This window comes from Schistocerca americana, chromosome 4, assembly GCF_021461395.2.
Source record: "Schistocerca americana isolate TAMUIC-IGC-003095 chromosome 4, iqSchAmer2.1, whole genome shotgun sequence".
Lineage (NCBI taxonomy): Eukaryota > Metazoa > Arthropoda > Insecta > Orthoptera > Acrididae > Schistocerca > Schistocerca americana.
In genome coordinates this window covers 446,448,111-446,468,549 of record NC_060122.1, presented here as the reverse complement: position 1 = coordinate 446,468,549, position 20,439 = coordinate 446,448,111, and positions in this window count along the sequence as shown.

Sequence of the window (20,439 nt, the reverse complement as noted above, 5' to 3'; positions counted from 1 at the left end):
CAGAGAATGGTTTAATTGTCCGGGGGAACTCAGCAGTGTCGGTCTTTGTCAAAAACGTCTTCCTGTTGCTCATCGTACGCAAACTGTTGTTTTCGACCGTCAAATGTGTGGGAATCCACACCTCAAACGTAGGTGTGTTTTCACTGGAGCCCTTTTATGCCACCTGCTGAGGGCTCTTTGTGTCGATTCTGAAAAGTGGCGTGTTTGAAGTATTTTCCTCGGCCACCCATGAGGAAACGGCGTGGTTTGAACGCTGGCAGTCGCGATTCTAACGTCCATAGTAGCAGAGTCAAAAGAAGGGGTGAAATCTGGGCAAGAGGGGTGTAACTGCCTTTCCGTCGTGTGATATGTCATCGACAGCATTGGTCAGAATTGCGATGAAATTTCGTCATCATTAACCCATCCTACACGTCACATGAACTTCTTAGCTGTGTCGACACCTTGCCGTTTGAATCGCCGCCGAACTGGAGGGTGGCGTCGCAGGGCGCCACCCTTTTGCAAGGTTACAAAAGGAGTTTGTCGGCGCCTTTGAGACAAATTTAAAAATTATACGCACCAATGGTAGACGGTTACATCGTTTCCAAAAAGTGATACTCTCTTTTGAGCAGTGTATATTGAGTCAAATATTGATAAGATTTCGTAGTGATGCATAGACTGGCAATTTGCTTTAAGTGTTCAGAAATGCGGAATTTTCCACTTCATGAAATAAACCTAGTTTTCTGTCACTACAATATCAACTAGTCACAACTGCAATCGGTCAACCCGTACAAACACCTGGATATAACGTTTTATAAGCATATGGAATGGACCTATTACACATGCTGAGCGCAGGTGAAGCAAGTGGCAGAATGCATTTCATTGGTAGAATACTACGGAAATGCAATCAGTCTACAAAGGAGACTGCAAACAGAAAACTAGCGCGTCAATTCCAAAAATCTTGTGCAGGTGTGTGAGACCTATAAGAAATATAACGAACAGGGGATACTAACCAGATACAAATCAAGACAGCACCCGTGGTCACGCGTTTGTTTGGACCATGGAAGAGTGCCAAGGACATGCTGAAAGAACTGAACTGGCAAATACTTGGAAACAAACGCACAATATTCCGCGAGAGCCTGTTAGAAAGTTTCAAGAACCGACTTTAAGTGATGACTAGGAATGAACTACAGCTCTCTACGTATCGTTCCTGTATGTACCACGAAGAGAAAATTAGACTAATTACAATGCGCACAGAGACCTTTGAGTAATCATTCATCTCGCGCTCCGTACGTCAATGGAACGGCAAAATGCTCTAATACCTTGCATAATGAAATACACCCTCTGTCACGCAATTCACGGCGGTTTCCAGAGGATGCATGTAGATGTAGATTTTTTTCAGCTGGTGTTGGTGATCGCGCAGTGCTGAAATAAGGTCGCGGGACGTAGATAGGCAGATGGCCGTTAGCACACAATCGGCCGCTCTTGGCGGGGCACCGATCTCCTGCTTGTGAGTCAGCGGTTCTCGCCGGACTTGTTAACTGTAACAGTGACGTCGTAAAACAGGATCCGGATACCGGAGCATTGTAACTCAAGGCTGGCATTCGAGCACCCAGTGATCTCAAAACGAAGGGCGTGGTGAGTCACGCCGACCTTCAGAGAAATCATCTCGAGTGGGCATGATTTATGTTTCTAGCGTCAACACCGTGGTAAGGAGGTTATTTCGTACGAAACTGCAAGAAATGCCACAAATATTACAGGAGTAACATGATGGATGTTGATGGGTGAGTGACAATATGAATGACATATCTGCATGTACGAGGGCGCGCTGGAAAGTAATGCCTCCGAATTTATGAAAATTCCTAAAGCTTTTTAAATAAAACACAAGTAATTGACATTCTACGTCTTTAATCTTCCTGTCCAGATATGTCTGGCGACGCACACATTTGTCTCAACGAGGGACCGGTTTTTTGATGCCGTCACTGTAGAATGTTTGACTTTGTTGAAGGAGCCTTGAACTCAGCTTTCCTTGCGCCGCTTTATCACTATCGAAGAGAAGACCTCGATGATACTCTAAGTTTTGGAAACAGATAAAAATCGGATAGGGCCAAGTCGGGACTGTAAGGAGTATGATCGAAGACAGTGAGCCCAAGGGGTCGGACTGTTGCAGATGTCGCAGGGCCCGTGTGTGTCATGCCTCAAGGAAATGGTGCTAGGTGTGTGGTCGAACTAATCGACTACCAAACTCCATTACAGCACGCTGTTTCTCAAGCACCAACATAGTTACGTTACTCATTACAATTCGGGGCCCCCTAGTGACAGATGGCTGAAAATATGTAGACATGAAGAATAAAGATGTGGAATGTTAATACTTGTTTTGTTTAAAAAGCTTTCAGAGTTTTCACGTAAAAGTTTGGAGGCATTTCTCCTTAGTACGTCTTCGTACATTTGCGTTCGTAATCAGCAAGCCAACTTACCGTAAGTAGCCCCCTGCCCCTACGCCCACTTCGAACGCTGGAGAAAGGAAGATCGGTAAACCAGAACTTCTCTAATTTTACAGTAAAGATAGTGATGCAAGCTGTATGTTGCAGGGAGCAAGTCGCAACTAGACTCGTCTTGGAACTTCAGCTTTCAGAGTTTACCGCCTCATAAGAGTGGTGGTGCTGTAACTGAAGCAGGAAAACGAGCGCAAACGTAATCTATGGATTCAGGGGGCGTCACACCAGTAGCTTATCATGATGATATGGAATGAAATACCATCTTTTGGGCTTAAAGTAAGAGCACGTCAGTTTTAAGGCGTCACACCAGTAGCTTATCATGGTGATATGTAATGAAATACCATCTTTTGGACTTAAAGTAAGAGCACGTCAGTTTTAAGATAGTCGAACTTAGTCCGCGACGACGAAGAATGCAATCACTGAAAGCTTGTGAGCTATTTTCGCATTGTAAGGCACGCAGCGTAATAGTGGTCAGAATACAACATTTTAATAGATAGTTAATTTCTAGTATCTGCTTAAACTTCATAGTCATTTCGTACTGTAAGGTTATTTTGGCGTTATTGCCAGTTTATAGTATAACCTGTAATCATTATAGTGGCCGAGCGGTTCTAGGCGCTACAGTCTGGAACCGCTACGGTCGCAGGTTCGAATCCTGCCTCGGGCATGGATGTGTGTGATGCCCTTAGGTTAATTAAGCTTAAGTAGTTCTAAGTTCTAGGGGACTGATGACCTCAGAAGTTAAGTCCCATAGTGGTCAGAGCCATTTTGTAATCATTATACACAGTATAGTTGTCAATTGGAAGGTATTTTACGTAGAGTACGTACAAAGGTATACGTACATTAAGTTGTTAATAATGCATGTACATACTGCATCTTTGTATGGCTGCTATTTTATTGCTGTCTTATATCGTGGGAAAGTACGTATATTCCGTAAGATTTTCACAGTTGGTTCCATTTTGATAGCTTGTTAACTTGATACGACGGGTTTACTTGTCTTAAGTTATTATAATTTATTTGTATACTGGATTTGTATGTGGTCATTATTTTCTTGCTGCGTTGTAACGTGAATAGTTACATAGTTTTCGGAAGATCTGACTGCTTTATAACTGATCCCCAGGTGCCGTATGTTTACATTCGTTTATACTTTTGTACATATTCTATGTAAAATACCATCTAATCGACACCTATACTATGTATATTGATTGCAGGTAGTACTAGAAATGGGAATAACTCCGAAATAAGCGTATGGTATGAAAGAATAATGAAGTTCAAGCAGCTAACAGGAATGAGTTAGCTTGTCACTTTATTCGAATTACAAGCGGCAAATTAGCCGTATATGAGGTGTTTCATATTCTTTCAATGTATAAGACGAATTGTGTTTTGCAAGCGCTAAGAGGTCATTGCAGATAAGCTCCTATATGTAAGAGGGGCATTGAATAAATAATGCAACAGATTTTTTTAAAGCAGGTTGGTTTTATTCAGGACCACAATACATCAATTTACTCCCCACTCTTTTGGATACAAAACCCTATTTTTTAACATACTCTTCGTTCAATGCGACAGCCTTCTGCGTCTTTACTGGAGAACTTGTATGTCCGCATGGTACGACTCCACATGTCGACGTCGCAGCCCACATCTTGCTACATCAGCAACATCACCATCATCCACGTACTGCTTTCTGCGGAGTGCATCCATCATTGGGGTAAAAAGGCCGAAGTCGCAAGGTGCGAGGTCCGAGCTGTACGATGAATGATAAACAAAAAATGTTCAAGTGTAAGTGAAATCGTATGGGACTTAACTGCTAAGGTCATCAATCCCTAAGCTTACACATTACTTAACCTAAATTATCCTAAGGATAAACACACACGCACCCATGCCCGAGGGAGGACTCGAACCACCGCCGGGACCAGCCGCACAGTCCATGACTGCAGCGCCCTAGAACGCTCGGCTAATCCCGCGCGGCAGGATGATAAACAATTCAGTGAAGTTTAGTGAGCTCCACTCCGGTGCGCAGATACGAGTGAAGCCTTGCGTTGTCGTGGAGTGGGAAAGTTCGTTTGCATTTTTGTAGCGACGAACACGCTGAAGTCGTTTCTTCGATTTCCTGGAGGGAGCCAATTGTGTGCGCCCGACCGGGACGTGGGAGGTCGGGCAGGTTGGCGCGACCTTGTTGCTAAGATGACAGCCGCCCATTACACACCGCGCTTTTGTTGACTGTCAGATCTTCGTAGACATTCGGCAAGCGTCGATCAATATCTCTGATGCTCTGGTTTTCCGCGAAAAGAAACTCAATGACAGTTCTCTGCCTGGAAAGCACCTCGTTACAGACGCCACCTATCGGAGCTACATGAAACTATATGGGGCAAAGCGGGAATATTCCCCAACAAATTCTGCATTTCTTCGACCGAAACTGCCTGAGAAAAAAACGTGTTGGATTACTTATTGAACGCCTTTCGTAGTTAGATGGAACTGAAGGGAGTCCAGCTAGCGTTCTTCATTTGGATGCGTGCTGCTGGAGTCAGAGGCTGGGCGGTGTGCAGCTGGGATTCCCTTGGCTGGCAGCCAGGTGACGGGGAGCTGTCCGTTCCTCCTTGGTTCGCCGTGACGGGAGTGCCCGCCTGCCGCTCCGTTACCAACACGAGGTCTGCATTGCGCGCCGCGCGAAGTCGTGACGCGTCGGCTGCCGTAAAAACGCTACCCGCAGCTGCTGTGCCGTACATAGTCCACTGCCAGCGATGCTAAAGTCACGTCGCTTAGTGTTTCATTAGACCCTCCTTATATAGTGCGATATCTCTGAACTGAAACACCGTGCAGCATTAGAATCAGTGTTATTATCTACTTGTATGAATATCAAAAGCTCAGATTGAAACCCAGTTCTAAGCAAAGAAGGGAAAGCACAAAGGTGGAAGGAGTATATTGAGGGTCTATACAAGGACGATGTACTTGAGGACAATATTATGGAAATGGAAGAGGATGTAGATGAAGATGAAATGGGAGATATGTTACTGCGTGAAGAGTTTGACACAGCACTGAAAGACTTAAGTCGAAACAAGGCCCCGGGAGTAAACTACATTCCATTAGAACTACTGATAGCCTTGGGAGAGCCAGCCCTGACAAAACTCTACCATATAGTGACCAAGATGTATGAGGCAGGTAAAATATCCTCAGACTTCAAGAAGAATATATTAATTCCAGTCTCAAGGAAAGCAGGTGTTGATGGATGTGAAAATTACCGAACTATCAGTTTAATAAGTCACGGCTGCAAAATACTAACACGAATTCCTTACAGACGAATGGAAAAACTCATACAAGCTGACCTCGGGGAAGATCAGTTTGGATTCCGCAGAAATGTTAGAACACGCGAGGCAACACTGACCCTATGACTTATCTTAGAAGACAGATTAAGGAAAGGCAAACCTACGTTTCTAGCATTTGTAGACTTAGAGAAAGCTTTTCACAATGTTGACTGGAGCACTCTCTCTCAAATTCTGAAGGTGGCAGGGGTGAACTACAAGGAGCGAAAAACTATTTACAATTTGTACAGAAACCAGATGGCAGTTATAAGAGTCCAGGGGCATGAAAGGGAAGCAGTGGTTGGGAAGGGAGTGAAACGGGATTGTAGCGTATCCTTGTTGTTATTCAATCTGTATATTCAGCAAACAGTAAAGGAAACAAAAGAAAAATTCGGAGTAGGAATTAAAATCCATGGAGAAGAAATTAAAACTTTGAGGTTTGTCGATGACAATGTAATTCTCTCAGAGACAGCAATGGACTTGGAAGAGCAGCTGAACGGAATGGACAGTGTCTTGAAAGGAGGATATAAGATGAACATCAACAAAAGCAAAACGAGGATAATGGAATGTAGTCGAATTAAATCGGGTGATGCTGAGAGAATTAGATTAGGAAATAGTAAATCAGTTTTGCAAATAACTGATGATATCCAAAGTAGAGAGGATATAAAATGTAGACTGGCAGTGGCAAGGAAAGCGCTTCTGAAGAAGAGGCGTTAACATCGAGTACAGATTTAAGTGTCAGGAAGTCGTTTCTGAAAGTATTTATATGGAGTGTAGCCATGTATGGAAGTGAAACGTGGACGATAAATAGTTTAGACAAGAAGAGAATAGATGCTTTCGAAATGTGGTGCTACAGAAGAATGGTGAAGATTAGATGGGTAGATCACATAACTAATGAGGAGGTATTGAATAGAATTGGGGAGAAGAGAAATTTGTGGCACAACTTGACTAGAAGACGGGATCGGTTGGTAGGACATGTTCTGAGGCATCAAGGGGTCACCAATTTAGTACAGGAGGGCAGCGTGGAGGATAAAAATCGTAGAGGGAGACCAAGAGATGAACACACTGAGCAGATTCAGAAAGATGTAGGTTGCAGTAGGTACTGGGAGATGAAGAAGCTGACTCAGGATAGAGTAGCATGGAGAGCTGCATCAAACCAGTCTCTGCACTGAATACACAACAACAACAACATTATCTGTTGAGCTGTTTCCAGCATACGCTACCATTCATTAAAATTGCAATACCAGAAAGTTATGAAATAACGAAATTGTACTTATTGTCTGTACAGTTGAAACTTCCCTTTGAACAATTTATACACGACTGTGCTTAAACTGATACACAATATTTTTTTTAGCGCAACGCAATCTGACTTTCAAAAATCCTACAAAAGAATGGCCCTGACTAACATTAAACTATACCTTTCACAAATCACTTACCTCACAAAAATCTTCGCTACTCAAGCTACTGCAATACAGCGAGCGCCACTACTGCCAGCTAAATAAAAGATTCAAACTACTGAAGGCACTAACTACTGATAGGGATAGTTAGCAAATGGAAGATATTAATAGAGAACAAACAATGTATTTACCTTGATATCATCATGTATAAATATAGCAGTTCATGACAAATTACAAATCTCCGCCATCTCTCTCATACACATCCACCACTGCTGGCGGCTCACCTCCAACTGCGCAACGCTATTCGCTGTTCACATCCAGCTGCCTAACACTACAATGGCGAGTATTACAACAATGCAAAGCAGCCACAGACTGCACACAGCACAGCCAGTGATTTTCATACAGAGGTGGCGTTACCAATAAAAAAACCTAAACAGCCTAACAGCCTACTTACATAGCCCCCATGCTCCCCACAAAAAATTTTACAAATTTTTTTTGGGCAGTGGCCAATAATGATTTGATAAAATTTTTCATAATTACAATAACAAAGAAATCAAATGCACACACTTATTGATACAATGTTGGTCAAAAGCTAAAATTTTCTCACAGTCCATAAAGATAGTCCTGATCATTCATCATAACAGTAATTACAGGGTTTTTTTTCACAAAGTCTCATTAGTAAAAGAAATTGCACACAGAAGTAGTGGATTTCCATGTAGTCTTGAAGAAGTAGTGTTGTCCTTCCAACGGAAAGACAGTGCTGACTCTTGACATGCAGACAGGTAATGGGCCACAATGGAGCAAACCCACAGCAGAGTCATTCGAAGTTTTGAAGAGTATTGGTAGGTAAGTCATCACAGAGCAGACCCACTGGAGTCCTGGTAGAGATTGTGGTATTGGTGGGCCACCAGAGGTGCAGACCCACTGCAGTCCTTGTAGAAATAATGGCGTTGGTGGGTCATCATAGATGCAGACCCACTGTAGTCCTTGTAGAGATAATGATATTGGTGGATCATCAGAGGTGCAGACCCACTGCAGTCCTTGTAGAAATAATGGTATTGATGGATCATCAAAGATGTAGACCCACTGTAGTCCTTGTAGAGACAGCCAGCAGCCATCTGTTGCAAATGTGCAGGTGCACAATCACCATCGAAGAGTCTTGCAGACAATATAGCAAGTCCATAACCACCACTTGTGCACTCACAAAGTTTTTGGAATTGTCCTTAGAACCAGCAATGCTGTTATCCAGTCCCTTGCAGAATTATTAACACACGTGCAAACACTAACAGTCCCTACTTCTCACATATTGTCCATATACTATGACCAACGGAAACGTGTGCAGTGAAATGTAACTTACATGTTAATAATATCATGAACTGGTGACAATTACAATTTTATAACATAAGAATACAATAACAAAGGTACAAAATACATCATTAAAAACATAACTATACAGATAACATTTGTAGTACAGGCTTTACAAAAGAATCGAACTAACATATACATCAGTGGAATTATGACATGAGTACATACATAAAAGATCACAATAACTTTTGAAACATCAACTTCACACATGAGCATTAAACAGAATGGAATTAATAATGTCTAACATCTTTACAAAGTAAATAACATATTATTAATGCCAATTATATTCGAGGATAACAGTATTCCTCATCATAGTGAATGTAGCTTAATATTAAAAGAAGAAAAAATTCTATGAAACTACACAGAGACAGGAAGAAAAATACACAAGGGTACACAAACATATAGTGGGATAACACAAAAAGAAAGGACAGGGTTTGTTGTACTGCAGTATTCTGCATTATTTCTCGGAGATCTCCCTTCATTCGTCATTATTCCCAAAAAGTCCTATCTATACCTGCTTTCTGTATTCTATTCATATTTCTTTCAAAATAAATATGGCTCATTGTACAATACTCATTTAGGCCCAAACCGTTTTCATGTAACTTTCAAAGCATTCTTCCCCTATTCTCCATAGTTCGTTTCTTATATAGTCTACCCCCTCTTAAGCTAACTTAAATCTACTGAGCTCAGATATTAAACTAAGGGACGAGGCTATGCAGCAGCACAAAACAATTAATACAAACAGCAATGATAAAAAATACAAAAGGCAAAGCAAGCAGCATAAATTACAACTAATATAAGGCAATGAGCAGCAAACAAAAAAAATAAATCTGGCTTAGCAGAGTAACACAAATTAAAGTTCAGTAGCACTATACCTGGCAAACAGCAGCTTAAATCTAAACATGACATAGCTCAAGCAGAAAAAATAGTACACTAAAGATAACAATGCAGATAAGGCAAATGTATAATCACATCTTAATGTCTAAGTAATTAAAGTGGTGCACCACAACAACTTATTGTAAAAAAAATATTACCATGTACTTGAAAATAAAATTATGTGTACAGTTACTGTTACTAGTCCCTTCTTATTGTTCCTTCCTTTCCAAGTGCTTCTTTTTTAAAGAATGTGGATTACAAAATTATTATTTAATAGATCTGTTGACAGAAAGTGTTCACATTAGCAAATGCATTTTATTTTATAAAAGCAATGCTGCAACACAGCTGGAAACCAGATATCAAGTGAAATAAGCAACTACGAAAAGCAAAGCATAAAAATATAATTCAATAGTCATGTGACATTTCATAAGTCAGTAGCTCTCAACTCTCATAGAAAGACACTTGTCATAATCAGGTGTGCAGATGTACGAATATTTCCCATCAATTCATAAGCATTGCAGTAATTAGCACAAAGTATGAGTAATCATATGTTTTCAGGTAATGAGCGTGTAATATTTGCGATGCTTTCTACAAAGGAATGTCAATAGCAAGGTTAATGGAAGTAATGAGGGTGTCGCATTTGCAATATTTTCTCTAAAGGAATGTCAATGGCGAGGATAAAGGCCTGCCTTTTTTCCTTTTTTTTTTCTACCTGTGCTTCCAGAAAGGCACACCCTAATGGCTTGTTCTCCAGGTGTTTGACACAGCTGCGTGCCCACAACGCATTACGTGCAGGTGGTCACTTAACTTTCTTACGGAAATATTTACGACACCAGTTTCCGCTACAGTGACAGTCTCACATAAAAATATTTCACAGGTCAAGAATTAGTGTTGCAAATCTGTAGAAAGAAAATCCTATAAATATAAGTGTCCAAATAAAATATTCGTCAGTATTGTGATACAGTCACGCATTTACGCACATTTCATAACTCTTAAAGTACGATTCTTGGTTTCCAACATACTTCTTATTCCTCATATACGGTAGCATCATCTTATTGATCATAAACATATCTCAACAGCATAGTACACATCGTCGTCGTAATAATAACATCATAACACCTCAGTCAAATCTCAAAAACGTCGTAGCTTTCTGCAATAATTTCAAAACCTAAAAAAAATTCTCTGCTCATTTCAATAGTGTCATCTACCTCAAACGTACTTTAAAATCATGCTCCCTTACCAAATATATCATTCAAAGCTCTCATAGTATCACAATGGTTCCGAAAAAATATGAGCATTTCACAAAGTACAGACAAAATACAATTTCGTAAGTGTGAAGTAATCCCACTCTGTAATTGCGTAAACATATGTCACTGATGTAATAAAAAAGTTTATCTCTCAGTTACATGATCAGATAGATGTGTAATTTGTGTGTTAGAAAAATATGGTACCGATGTGTAAAGTTGTATAAGCAAATACCATAATAGCTAGGGTTCCTTGTGGTTGCCACACACATGGTACACAAAGTAAGTGTGTACCCCCTTGAGGATTAATGTAATTATACCCTCAGGTGTTACAGATTACAGCAATGGAATGAAATGTATCACGGAAAACTTTCTTTGTAATTCAAAAATCTTTAAAAATAAATGTTTTAAGTACAAAATTAATCACTGAAATGCGTGTCCTGTAGAGCTAAATGTGCATCTTGTTGTAAGATAATCTCTGTGGAAGTGTCGTAGTTATTTTCCTCCGAAAGCTAAGTTCTGCAGAAGCCAATGTACTTACCTGATGATAAACAAAAGTGAAATACTTTGCGTAGAGATATCTTAGTTATTACGCTTATTGTTGTGATGATGAAAGTACTGTGCTGTAACGTATTGTTGTGCTATGGAAAAGGCTGTCTCCTTGTAGCTATACCACAAAAGTTACTAATAAAACATGTTTTGATTTCCAGAAGAATTCAGAAAAACTGTGCAGATATAAAACAGATACACCGCAAAAGCAACATTGTAAATTGTCACTCATTAGTAGCGTCGTGATAAAACCGTGTAGTTGTCACTTAAACTAACCACTGTGTCGTCTGGTATCTCACAGAAAGTACATTAAACCCAGAATGTATTTTCAAGTAAACCAAAATGTTGCATTAAAATCTCATTAGCAGTACCAGTATGTATCCTAAGTATGTAAGCCTGATAGTCGTTACGTAATCGTGCAACTAACAAGCAAGAATGTACAAATACAACACTGTGTCGTCTGTTCACAATAACAATGCATTCGTAATTTCTGTTTAAAAATGTTCCCTAGGTTCTAGACTGGATATTTAACTTCAAACACTGTTGCATATTAACAGTTTCTTAAGTCAGACAAAGCATACTAGAAATGTGAAGTGAAAAGTTATATGGCAAAGACATTTCAATAAACGGTTTTACATGTGAAATCTGGTGTAAACCTTTACTCTTCATAGTACTCAGAGTTTGAACTTGAATGCAATTGTCATGCGGTATACGTCGGTAAAGAATACTGGAATTTTTCTCAAGGTTAGCGTCTATGTTTTTTTTTTTCTCTGAGCCAGCCGGAGCACGCGGCTGCCTGCTGTGCGAGTCATTTTCTGTCTCTTTGTTGGCGCGCTTCGTTATTGGGATTAGGAGACCTAACTTCTACAAATTCGCCTTGCCGAGAGGGCCCAGCCGTGTTAGAATCCCGCTAGTTCTGATGAAATTGACGTCTGTCGTTATGATTATATCGTCTGTCGTCATGTCGGTAGTTCCTGTAGTTTCTTTCTTGTCGGTCATGTGGTGGAGATTTTCTCCCTGAATCGTACCTGCGCACTGAACTGTTGCGTCTGAAGTTATTCTGTCTCCCTTGATAATAATTGTTTTGGTTCCCATATTGTCTGTTTCTGTGGTTATCTCTGTCATATTCATTACTACGGAAATGCGATCTTTCTCTGTAACTATTACTACTCTGCCAACGGTTGTTGTACGGGTGGTGTCTATTTTGGTCACGATTTGCGTTGTAAGAATAGACCTGTCATGTCCAATTATTGTTTCTGTCATCACGGAATTGTGACGGATGTGACCTGTAGTGATTGTTTTCCTGTTTTCGCATCCCGCGACTGTCTGTGTCAATTTCCAGTTCTTGTAACAATCCCTGAAAAGCCTCAATGTCTTCTTTGCAACGTCCTGCTAAAATAATATGTCGTAAATGTTCAGGCAATTTGAGTAAGCAAATGCGGATGAGTTCTGAGGGGCTGTATGGGTTTGAAAGATACTGATTCTTATGCAACATGTCTTCAAAATATTTCACAAGACTGGAAAATTCAGATTGTTCGAAATGTTTCATCATTATGATGCCATGTTTTACTCGGTCTTGTGTGGCTTGAGACCAATATGCTGAGAGGAAGGCATGGTAAAATTCTCCTTCACTGTGGCAATCGTGAATGACCGATCGCATTCTTACAGCTGGTTCATTCTCTAAGTAGCCACACATAAATTCTAATCTGTGTTCCAACGACCAGTTGGGAGGAAAACAATGAGAGAATTGATGGAGCCATGCTTGTGGATGAATGTCGTTGCCAGAATTCTTAAATGTTTTGAATTTACATGTAGTAATGAACAGCTTATAGTCAAAATCATCGTGTCGGCGAGTCGCATATCGGTCATTGTTAGGTCGTGTCGGCCGTTCCATCTCAAAATTCGGTGCACATTGCCAATTTCTTTCATAACTTCCGAAATGCCCTGTGTTATTATTTTGCGGCTTTTCCGTGTTTCTAAGTCCCTCTTCCCGTGTTGGAGCGCGAGTGTCCTCTGAAATACGTAATTCTTGTATTACCTGTGTCAGCTGATCTTGTACTTCCCGGATTTCTCTTTGGTGTTGTGTATTAATTTGATTCTGATTTTGTTTGAATTTTCTTATTTGTTCATACTCTTCTGTGTCAGTGAAGGCTACGGGTCTTGTGTCATTCAGATCATCATCTACCTTTGTAGATAAGTTAGTGACCTGATCCGAAAGTTCGGCTACTTTCTCCGATAGTGTACTTATTTCTTCAGTGTGTTTTTCTGAACCAAGTTTCAGAGTATCTACTGTGTCCTTAAAGTTTTCCTGAGTTTTTGCAAGTTGCGTAACCGAATCGGTAGATGCAACTGCATCAAATTTAGCTTGCAAGGTCTCATGATTTTCATGAACAATAATTTGCAGTTCTTTTATGGCTGCTTCGTGATTCTGTAATGCATTTTCATGCCGCGAAAAAATAGGTTGAAAATGCTCACAAATTTGTGTTTTTACGTCATTACAGACTTTTTGACATTTCGATTCAATGTTATGTAACTCAGTAGTTAAATCTTCACGTGTTTGTTCAAGCGTGGTGTGAAGTTTTTGTTCCATTGTGTCTAACTTTTTAAGATTTTGTTCCACTGTGTGTAACTGTTGCTGTGTTTGTCTCTGATTTTGTTCCATTTGTTGCATTAATTGCAATAATAATGTATTAGTGTCTGGAATCTGTTTCTCTATGCATTTTGGCAGTGTATTTTCACCGGCAACATTCACATTTTGACAAGCAGAATATGTGTCTTGACTCATTTGAGAAAACGCTGAGGACCCAAAACCTGAATCTACAGTATTTGCGAGATTGTTTCCTGTCATTTCGGATTCCTGAGGCGAGCTGTTGCCGACCGATCGATCGATAATGCTTCCCTGTTCTCTACCTGTTTCACTGTCTACACCATTGTTTGCCGCCCGCTCCATTTCCCTATGCGCAATTACCAAATTACTGCTTTGAACATTAGTTAATTCATTACTCTGCGGCGCTAACACACTGCTTTCGTCTTCACTGTCATTTCTCAATTTACTTTGGAGCCTAGTATTACGTTTTTCACACGCCATTATTGTCACAATATTTCACGATAACACAGAAAAGCACAATTTGAAGAGCAAAAATAAGAGAACACATTAACATAACACTGAAAATAATATCTAGTTAATTGGTGCAAATCTACATGCATGCCACAGCTGTTTTACTGTACAACAATGAAAGACTGCAACTACAAAGGAGATTTTCTCTACAATTACGCGCTAGCAATAAACAAAATCTACACTAATTACACAAACTACAAGAAAAAAATCAGAAGATTTCAGTGAGGTATCCTCGGCTAAGGGTCGACATATGAAACTTCCCTTTGAACAATTTATACACGACTGTGCTTAAACTGATACACAATATTTTTTTTTAGCGCAACGCAATCTGACTTTCAAAAATCCTACAAAAGAATGGCCCTGACTAACATTAAACTATACCTTTCACAAATCACTTACCTCACAAAAATCTTCGCTACTCAAGCTACTGCAATACAGCGAGCGCCACTACTGCCAGCTAAATAAAAGATTCAAACTACTGAAGGCACTAACTACTGATAGGGATAGTTAGCAAATGAAAGATATTAATAGAGAACAAACAATGTATTTACCTTGATATCATCATGTATAAATATAGCAGTTCATGACAAATTACAAATCTCCGTCATCTCTCTCCCCACATCCACCACTGCTGGCGGCTCACCTCCAACTGCGCAACGCTATTCGCTGTTCACATCCAGCTGCCTAACACTACAATGGCGAGTATTACAACAATGCAAAGCAGCCACAGACTGCACACAGCACAGCCAGTGATTTTCATACAGAGGTGGCGTTACCAATAAAAAAACCTAAACAGCCTAACAGGCTACTTACACAGTGTAATAGAAAGGATGTATGGTCAAATCTGTAGATGATTCGTGGGTATAAAGGGTGCGAAATTTAGTACGCAGGACTGCCACCTGTTACAACAACGGTTAGAATCTGGCAAGGCACCGAATGTTCAAAAAATGGTTCAAATGGCTCTGAGCACTATGGGGCTTAACATCTGAGGTCATCAGTCCCGTAGAACTTAGAACTACTTAAACCTAATTAACCTAAGGACATCACACATATCCATGCCCGAGGCAGGATTCGAACCTGCAACTGTAGCAGCCCCACGGTTCCGGACTGCAGCGTCTAGAACCGCACGGCCACGCGGACAGGCTAAGGATATAACCCAAGTTTGGTTTGCAATAGACACGTTGTGGAAACGATGGACGTGCAAAAATATGGTGTTCGTTGTCAGTGCTATATGTCGCAATAATTATTGTTTCCCATGTTTCTATGATCAGTATCATCCTGATTCCTACATTGCTCCGTAGGTTACACATTATACTTGACACCCACGTAGATAAAATAATATAAATAGAACAATTGTACTGATTTGATTGGAAGATATTGTGTGCCAATTTTTTCCAATCTCATTAAGATTTTTTTTTCTTTTTTTCAGGATAAAGATTATCAAAATTATAAACGAATCATTCAATAATGACAGCTTTCACAGGTATAATAATTGCAGGAAAAAAAAGAAACACAGGCAGGGATATTCGATTTATGGACTTCGCGCTGCCATAGGTCAAACGGATATCAACTGCGTTTTTTAAAATAGGAACCCCCATTTTTATTACATTTTCGTGTAGTACGTACAGAAATATGAATGTTTTAGTTGGATCACTTTTTTCGATTTGTGGCAGATGGCGCCGTAATAGTTGCAAACGTATAAGTACGTGGTATCACGTAACATTCCGCCAGTTCGGAGGGTATTTGCTTCGTGATACTTTACCCGTGTTAAAATGGACCGTTTACGAATTGCGGAAAAGGTCGATATCGTGTTGATGTATGGCTATTGTGATCAAAATGCCCAACCGGCGTGTGCTATGTATGCTTCTCGGTATCCTGGACGACATCATCCAAGTGTCCGGACCGTTCGCCGGATAGTTACGTTATTTAAGGATTTAAGGAAACAGGAAGTGTTCAGCCACATGTGGAACGACAACCACGACCTGCAATAACTGATGATGCCCATGTAGGTGTTTTAGCTGCTGTCGCGGCTAATCCGCACTTCAGTAGCAGACAAACTGCGCGATAATCGGGAATCTCAAAAACGTCGGTGCTGAGAATGCTAATCAACATCTATTGCACCCGTACCATATTTCTATGCACAAGGAATTGCATGGCGACGACTTTGAACGTCGTGTACAGTTCTGCCACTGAGCACAAGAGAAATTACGGGACGATGACACATTTTTTACACTTGCTCTATTTAGCGCCGAAGCGTCATTCACCAGCAGCGGTAACGTAAACCGGCATAATATGCACTATTGGGCAACGGAAAATCTACGATGACTGAGAGAAGTGGAACATCAGCGACCTTGGCAGGTTAATGTATGGTGCGGCATTATGGGAGGATGGATAATTGACCCTCATTTTATCGATGGCAATCTAAGTGGTGCAGTGTATGCTGATTTCCTACATAATGTTCTATCGAAGTTACTACAAGATGTTTCACTGCATGACAGAATGGCGATGTACTTCCAACGTGATGGATGTCTGGCACATAGCTCGCGTGCGGTTGAAGCGGTATTGAATAGCATATTTCATGACAGGTGGATTGGTCGTCGAAGCACCATACCATGCCCGCAAGTTCACCGAATCTGACGTCTCCGGATTTCTTTCTGTGGGGAAAGTTGAAGGATATTTGCTATCGTGATCCACCGACAACGCCTGACAACATGCGTCAGCGCTTTGTCAATGCATGTGCAAACATTACGGAAGACGAACTACTCGCTGTTGAGAGGAATGTCGTTACACGTATTGCCGAATGCATTTAGGTTGACGGACATCATTTTGAGCATATACTGCATTAATGTGGTATTTACAGGTAATCACGCTGTAGTAGCATGCGTTCTCAGAAATGATAAGTTCACAAAGTTACATGTATCACATTGGAACAACCGAAATAAAATGTTCAAACGTACCTACGTTCTGTATTTTAATTTAAAAACTTACCTGTTACCAACTGTTCGTCTAAAATTGTGAGCCATATGTTTGTGACTATAACAGCGCCGTCTATTACAAAACGAAGAAAGTGGTCCAACTAAAACATTCGTATTTCTTTTCGTATTACACGAATATGTAATAAAAAATTGGGGTTCCTATTTAAAAAAAAACGCATTTGATATCCGTTTGACCTATGGCAGCGCCATCTAGTGGGCCAACCATAGCGCCATCTGGTTTCCCCCTTCAAGCTAGACAAGTTTGGTTCTTTGTAGTTTTTTCGTTTGATGCTCATTTCTTGATATATTTGGCCCGGTCACGATCAATAGACCACCCTGTATACGGTGAACTTGCCGTCCAGGACAACGGTCGAACACTCTCTGCTTCTACCTAGGGCGCAGCCACCGATCTTAAAACATTAGAAATGTAACGTGTACTATCCAAAGTACCAGCTATCCGAACCAAAATTTATTGTGTTGTGTACGCAAAGGCTCAGCATATTATCACCATAGGAACTGTTCCCGCATGACGATGACGATTGCAGTGTCGCAACGGTCGTTCTCCACAGAGCCTCCAGAAAAGGATACATTCATCATTATGTTGTACATAGAACCAGAACTCCAGTGTCAATGTTGTTGTTGGGCGTAGCACTGTCAACCTGCTTCTCTCTGCCGCCACGTCGAGGGTAGCTGCAACAATGTTCGCCGTGCTAACAGTACTCCCACATAATCACACTACCCGTGGGGATATTTATCTTACTGCAAACAAGCCATGGAGGTGAGAAGGGGGCAAATAAATATGTTATTAAGGTCAGTTGGTGCCTACAGAATATCTCCGGGTGGGGTACTATTGGTAATAACGGGGCTCTGCCCCTTGACATCAAAATAAGAGAACGGGTGGCGTGGTTCTGGGCGAAGAAGAGGAAGATCGGGAAAACAGGGGATATTCTGGATATTCGGGCTGGGGATAAATGTGCGATCAAGAGAAGAGGTGAAAAGCTGTGGCAGGAAACATGATAAGCCGATGACACCGGCCGAAGAACTTCCCAATTCCTACCAGAGGTCAAAGAACTATTAGGTCTGGGATAATTTAAGCAAACACGGGGATTGTTCCATTTTCTCACCGGTCATGGGCCCTATCCGACATACCTGTGTCGGTTTGCGGGAAGGGCTACGCCTTCGTGCGACTGTGGTGCACCGGAGGCTACTCCCGACCATGTGGTTTACGAGTGCCTCCTTCACAATGATGTAGCAGCTGCGCTTAGAGAGCAACTAACCAACTACGACACTTCTACACTACTACGACAAGAGGATACATTGCGAGTACTAAACAACCTGATTAACGAGGTATCACGAAAAGTTCTTTTAGAATATGTGAGGGACAACCATGAGTAACGACAAATAACAATATGTATCTCAGTACCCCAATCCCATACCACATGTGCGTGGATAGGTCGACTGCCGTTAAAGTTGAAAACCGCCACGTGCAGGTCTAGGCGGAGTACAACAACACCGAATCAGGCAAAGCTCCGGCATTGACTTAGGTTAGATTTTTCTAGTAAGTAGGAACTAGATATAAGGAAATAAATAATAGGAACCTGCAGCGAAATAGTCAGGATATCTTGGGCCCGCCCAGTGTCAGGGGCACGCTCAAAGGGATTATCTCGGTGGGCAGGGCCGTGCAGAGTAGGTTTATATATTCCACTGGCACTCCTGTGGCGCAGCAGGTAGTGTAGAGGCTTAGTACTTAAGTATACCACTAAAGTATAATAACATGAATGGTCAAATACCTTGTCCATTCTAACACTACTTGTAGCTCAATTGTAAGCTTTGTAAACTAGCTGCAAAAATCATTGTAACAATTAAAGGACCCACTAATTGTATAAGGTGGTGGGTTGTATGTATAATAAAAGATTAAGAATAAAGGTTTTTTTTTAAAGAAAACAAGCCTTTTCACATACTGAAGGGACTTGACGTGACTGCGCGATCCCAGACAGCCGACTGTGCAGTGTGTTCGTCCCCTCAGGCACTAGTCGCGTGGATCCATTGAGGTCCCTATTCCGTTTTGTATGGTCTTCTTGAGTCCATCGAATTCGTGACATCATGGGACGACGAGCAACTGGAGCAGCAGTATCTTGGAAGAATGAACTGCAGCCCCGATGGGTCAAGTTCCGCCACTGCCCGGTATGTGCTGGTATACGCTTCCCCTTCTTACATGAGACATAACACGATGTTATCACAGACAACCAACATTCAAAGGCGATTTCTGAATGTGAACCCATGTTCGTGATACTTTCTCATATACTCAGCGTACGAGAAGTGATCAAAAAGTAACGGGAAGTCTTAAATTACGCGAGCTTTACAAATCCGACTTTCAAAATTTCTTTCTTCTTGTTGGTACGCATGTCCTTATGTATGTTTCTATTTTCAGTTTTTTTAATCTTTAGTTTATTGTTGTCAGTTGCAAAGGCTACACGTGATTTCGATTGCTCAGCGCATTTTTACTTTGAAAAATGGAATAAAGTGCAGACCGTATTCGAAATTTTGACTGGCTTTTCGAGACTTTCTTATGAGTTAGAAAAGATTTTACGAGTGGTATAAATGTTTCAAAGAGGGACGAGAAGATGTTGAAGACGACTATCGCCCTGGATGCCTCAGCACATCGATTATTGACGACAACGTGGAAGTAATAAAGAAAACTGTTCTGGAAAATAGTCGAATCATGTTCAGAGAGGTTTCTCATGATTTGAGCGTGAAACGAGTAGCAGCCAAGTTTATTCCGAAATTGTTGAACTTCGTCGTCGTGTAAAAATGGTTCAAATGGCTCTGAGCACTATGGGATTTAACATCTGAGGTCATCAGTACCCTAGAAATTAGAACTACTTTATCCTAAATAACCTATGGACGTCACACACATCCATGCCCGAGGCAGGATTCGAACCTGCGACCGTAGCGGTCACGCGGTTCCAGACTGTAGCGCCTAGAACCGCTCGGTCAGGACGGCCGGCCGTCGTCGTGTAGACATCGCTCAGAAATTGCTGACTGCAGACGACAACGATCCAGAAATTCTAAAGAAAGTTATAACAGATGAAGAAACATGAATAAACCGGTACGACATCGAAACCAAGGCCAAATCGTACCAATGGAA